Source organism: Gorilla gorilla, chromosome 16 (genome assembly GCF_029281585.2).
Source record: "Gorilla gorilla gorilla isolate KB3781 chromosome 16, NHGRI_mGorGor1-v2.1_pri, whole genome shotgun sequence".
NCBI classification, from domain to species: Eukaryota; Metazoa; Chordata; class Mammalia; order Primates; family Hominidae; genus Gorilla; species Gorilla gorilla.
This window is the reverse complement of record NC_073240.2, coordinates 75,046,945-75,052,944: the sequence shown is the minus strand read 5'-3', so window position 1 is coordinate 75,052,944 and position 6,000 is coordinate 75,046,945.

The following is a 6,000-nucleotide window of genomic DNA, read 5'->3' as shown; positions in this document are numbered from 1 at the left end:
GCACTTTGGGAGGCTGAGGCGATTGGATCAATTGAGGTCAGGAGTTCAAGACCAGCCTGGCCAACAGGGTGAAAGCCCAACTCTACTAAAAATACAAAAATTAGCTGGATGTAGAGGTGCACACCTGTAATCCTAGGTACTTGGGAGGCCAAATGAGGCAGGAGAATCGCTTGAACCTGGAAGGTGGAGGTTGCAGTGAGCTATGATTGCGCCACTGCACTCCAGCCTGGGTGACCAAGCAAGACTAGTCTCAAAAAAAAAAAAAAAAAAAAAAAAAAAAAATTAATGAACTAGACAGAAAAAGATGTAGAGTTGATTAATAAAAATAAAAGCTAGGTGTTTTTTGAAAAGACCACAGCTTGGGAATCTTAACAGAAAAAAAGAGAGGAGACATAAAAAACAACATTAGGAGTGATAATGAAGACATGATCATGTGAATAAATAAAAATAAGGATTGGTTATAAAAATAACATTTAAAACATCTAGCTTGGTGTGGTGCCTCTCACTTGTAATCCCAGCACTTTGGGAGGCCAAAGTGGGAGGATAACTTGAGCCCAGGAGTTCGAGACCAGCCTGGTTTCAACATAGTGAGACCCTGTGTCTAATAAAATAAAATAAAATAAAATAAAATAATTCACCTAGAGAATCCCAAGGAAAATACTAAAAATTCTTAAAACCAATAGTTAGTTCAGCAAGGTTGCAGATATAAGATCAACACAAGGCCGGGCGTGGTGGCTCACGCCTGTAATCCCAGCACTTTCGGAGGCCGAGGCGGGTGGATCACGAGGTCAGGTGGTCGAGACCATCCTGGCTAACAAGGTGAAACCCCATCTCTACCAAAAACACACACAAAAAATTAGCCGGGTGTGGTAGTGGGCGTCTGTAGTCCCAGCTACTAGGGAGGCTGAGGCAGGAGAATGGCCTGAACCCGGGAGGCGGAGCTTGCAGTGAGCCAAGACAGCGCCACTGCAGTCCAGCCTGGGCGAAAGAGCGAAACTCCGTCTCAAAAAAAAAAAAAAAAAATCAACACAAAAATCATCACTTTTTATATACTAATAATGAACACCCCCAAAGAAATTGGGACATAACAATTTTTTTTTTTTTTTTGAGACAGAGTGTCGCTCTGTCTCCCAGGCTGGAGTGCAGTGGCACAATCTCGGCTCACTGCGAGCTCTGCCTCCCGGGTTCATGCCATTCTCCTGCCTCAGCCTCCTGAGTAGCTGGGACTAAAGGCACCCGCCACCACGCCCGGATTTTTTTTTTTTTTTTTTTGTATTTTTAGTAGAGATGGGGTTTCACCGTGTTAGCCAGGATGGTCTCGATCTCCTGACCTCGTGATCCGCCCGCCTCGGCCTCCCAAAGTGCTGGGATTACAGGTGTGAGTCACCGCGCCTGGCCAAACATAATAAAATTCATACAGGATCTGCAAGCTGAAAATTACAAAATGCTGATTAAAAAAGTCAAAGACAACCTAAAGAAGTAGAGAGACAATATCATGTGTTCACGGATTAAAAGGTTCAACATTGTAAAAATGTTTATGGGTTTAATGCAATGTCTTTGTCTTTCTTTTGTAAACATAGATTTGCTTATTCTAAAATTTATATGGAAAGACATAGCCCCTAGAATAATTAAAACAATCTTACAAAAAAAAAAAAAAAAGTAGGCGGAACCACTCTACCTGATATTAAGTCCTACTATGCGGTTACAATAATCAACACAGTGTGTTACTGGTGGAGGCACAGATACAAAAATCAATGGAATTGAATAGAAAACCCAGAAATAGACCCACCCAAACACGCCCAACTGATTTTTTAACAAAGGTGCAATAGCAATTCAACAAAGGAAGGATAGTCTTAACAAATGGTGCTGGAAACATTGGACATCTACAGACAATGGGTTCATCTAAACCTCACACCTTATACAAAGATTAACTGAAAAAGTATAACTTGCAACTATAAAACTATATATGTGCAACTATAAAACATATAACTATGTTTTCAGACAAAAACATACGGGAAAATCTTCAGGATCTAGGACTAGGCAAAGAGTTCTTAGATGACATCAAATGTATGATCCATAAAAGGAAAATTTGATAAATTTGACCTCATCAAAAAGTTTTTAAAAGTCTTCCTCTGTGAAAGACCCTGATGAGGATGAAAATACAGGTTACAGAATAGAAGAAAATATTTGCAAATCACATATCCAGCAAAGGACTAGTATCTAGAATGTATAAAGAACTCTCGGCCAGGCACAGTGACTCATGCCTGTAATCCAGCACTCTGTGGGGGCTGAAGCGGGCAGATCACCTGAGGTCAGAAGTTTGAGATCAGCCCGACCAATATGGTGAAACCCCAACTCTACTAAAAATACAAAATTAGGCAGGCGTGGTGGCGTGCACCTGTAATCCCAGCTACTCGGGAGGCTGAGGCAGAATTCCTTGAACCTGGGAGGTGGAGGTTGCAGTGAGCTGAGATCATGCCATTGCACTCCAGCCTGGGCAACAAGAGTGAAAAAAAAGAAAAGAAGAATATATAAAGAACTCTCTAGTATCTAGAATACATAAAGAACTCTCAAAAATCAATGGTAAAAAAATCCCCCAAACCTGAGAATATGTTAGGTTACATGGCAAAAGAGAATTCAGGCTTCAGACAGAATTAAAGTTGTTATTCAGCTGGCTTTAAAATGGGGAAATTATCCTGGCTTATCTGGGTGGACTCAATGTGATCACTAGGATCCTTAAAAGTGGAAGAGAGACACAGCAAAGAGAGTCAGACAAAGAGATGTGATGACAGAAGCCGAGTCCGGACTGCAAGGTGAAAAACAATGCATACATATACGGTCACCTCACTGATGACAAAGGTGCTAAGGTCTTACTTACAGTGGGGGAAAAGATAATCTTTTCAATAAAAGGTGTTAGGTCAACTGGATATTCACATGGGAAAAAAATGAATCTTGGCCTCACCTCACTCCTTATACAAAAGTAACTTCCACATGCATTGTAGATCGAAATAAAAAAGGTAAAATCATAATGTTTTTCACAAGAAATCATAGGAGAATATTTTCATCATCTTAGGGTGGGCAAAGATTTCTTAAATATGGTCCTAAAGAGTTCTAACCATAAAGAAAAAATTGATAAATTGGAGCACATTATAACTAAAAACAGCTCTTCATAAAACGACACTACAAAAAGTGTGAAAAGAGAAGCTGAAGAGAGAGGGAAGACATTCTGTACAGAAAGCTCATACCCAGAATATATGAAGAATTTCTACAAATCAATAAGAAAAAGACAACCCAATGAAAAAGAGAGAAAGACAGTTTACATAAGAGGATTTTCAAATGGACAGGAAACAACAGTATTCAACTTAATTAATTGTCAGGGTAATGCCAATTAAAAACACAATGCAATACCACTACACACCCAACAGAATGTCTAAAACCAAAAACAGATAATACTGAGTTTGATGAGGACTCTCACGGCTGGTGCAAGTGTAAATTGGTACATGTTGAAAAACTGTTTGGCAGTATCTACCAAAGCTGAGCATATGACAAGACTTCAAACCATTTGTGGAAAAATGGAATTAAAAGATAAAAATAAGAAATATAAACTTTATTTCTCAACATAAGCACCACGAAGTTCTAGACACTTTTGTAACTGATGATACCAGCTATTTAGTCCACCTCTAAAGAACAGAGGGTCCTGGGAATTTAACCATGTCGATGCCATCTTTTAAATATTGTTAACTAAAGAAAAATGGGTGTTTTAAAATATTTTTCTTAAGGTTAGGAAACAAAAAGAAGTCAGAAGGAGCCAAATCAGAACTGTAAGATGGATGGCTAATGATTTCCCATTGAAACTCTTGCAAATTGCCCACTTTGATGAGGGGAATGAGCAGGAGCATTGTGGTGGAGAAGGACTCTCTGGTGAGGTTTTCCTGGGCATTTTTCTGCCAAAGCTTTGACCAACTTTCTCAAAACACTCTCATAATAAGCAGATGTTATTATTCTTTGGCCCTCCAGAAAGTCAACAAGCAAAATGCCTTGAGCATCCCAAAAATCTGTTGTCATTGTCTGGACCACTTCCACATCTTGGTAGCCATTGCTTTGATTGTGCTTTGTCTTCAGGATGGTACTGGTAAAGCCATGTTTCATCTCCTGTTGCAATTCTTTGAAGAATGCAACAGGGATCTTAATCCCATTTGTTTAAAATTTCCATTGAAAGCTCTGCTTTTGTCTGTAGCTGATCTAGGAGCAATGGTTTCAGCACCCATTGAGTGGAAAGTTTGCTCAACTTTAATTTTTCAGTAAGAAGTGTATAAGCTGAACCAATTGATATGTCTACGGCATTGGATATTTTTTGTGCTATTGTCAGTCCTCTTCAATTAGGGAACAAACAAGATTAATTTTTGGCCAGCACAGTGACTCATGCCTGTAATCCTAGCATCTTGGGAGGCTGATGCAGATGGATCGCTTGAGCCCAGGAAGTTGAGACCAGCCTGCGCAACATGGTGAAATCCTACCTCTACTAAAAATACAAAAAATTAGCCAGGCCTGGTGGCACGCACCTGCAGTTCCAGCTACTTGCTTGGAGGCTGAGATGGGAGGATCACCTGAGCTTGGGAAGTCAAGGGAGCAGTGAGCTGAGATCACATCATTGCACTCCAGCCTGGACAACAGGAGTGAGACCATGTCTCAAAAAAAAAAAAACAAAAAAAGATTTTTTTCTTCAAAAATTGACATGGATGGTCAGCTGCTGTGGGCTTCATCCTCAATATATTCTTATTCCTTCTTAAGAAAAGTTATCCATTTGTAAACTGCTGATTTCTTTGGGGCATTGTCTCCATAAGCTTTTCCTAAGGTATCAATGATTTCATAATTCTTCCACCCAAGCTTCACCATAAATTTGATTTTCATTCTTGCTTTGATTTTAGCAGAACTCATGTTGCTGTAATGAAGGTTCTTTTCAAACTCATATCTTATCCTTCTTAGAGCCTCAAACTAGATCCTGTTCAGACATGTTATAACAAGTTAGTACAAGTTAGTGAAAACATTTTGAAATCATGGTTAGTTTTTTCATAATATGTATTTTTCGTGTACATTTTGAAGACTCCTGGAATATATGAGGTTCCAATACAGGCAAAACTAATCTATGATATTAGAAGTCAGGAGAGTGGGGATGGAGGAGTGACTCCGAGGGAGCATGAAGATGCTGCAGGAGTGCTGGTAATTTTCTTTTCTTGATATAGGTACTGGTCATAAGAGGTATTTTCTCTTTATGAAAGTACTTTCCTGAATGTGTGTTAGACTTCAACAAAAATTTAACCAAAAAGGTATACACCTTATGACATGGCCTCAAAAATATACAATGCAATATGAGCAGAATGACAAGAAATAATTGACAAGTCTAAAATCATAAGAGATTTTTAACATGCCTCTCTCAGAAATTAATAAAACAAGCAAACAAAAAATTAAGTGAGGAAATAGAGAATATGTAATCAATAAAATTAACAAGCCTGATCTAATTAAAATATAAAAATCATAACCCAATAATTCAAGAATAAATATTCTTTTCAAACTTATATAAACATTTACAAAAAATTGACTACATCCTATTCCTCCAAGCAAGTTTTAATAATTACCAAATAATCAGCATCACCCAGTCTGTATTCTGACAACGAGGTAATGCAAGTGGTATCAAAAACAAAAGTGTCAGAAAAAAAACACATACATTTGAAAATGTAACAGCCCATGTCTAAATAATTCATGAGTCAAGGAACAAATCTCACAGAAATAAAATATTTAAAACTAAATGGCAATGTAAACACTACCTATTAAAACTTGAGGAATACTGTTAAAACAGTACTTAGGAGGACATTAATAGCTGTAAATGCATACATTAAAATGAAGAAAGTTTAAAAATTCATGAATTCAGAATTGAACTCAAAAGGTAAACACTGAGAGGTGCATTGGTCTGAGTCAGACGGAGCCTGTGCCTTATACCAG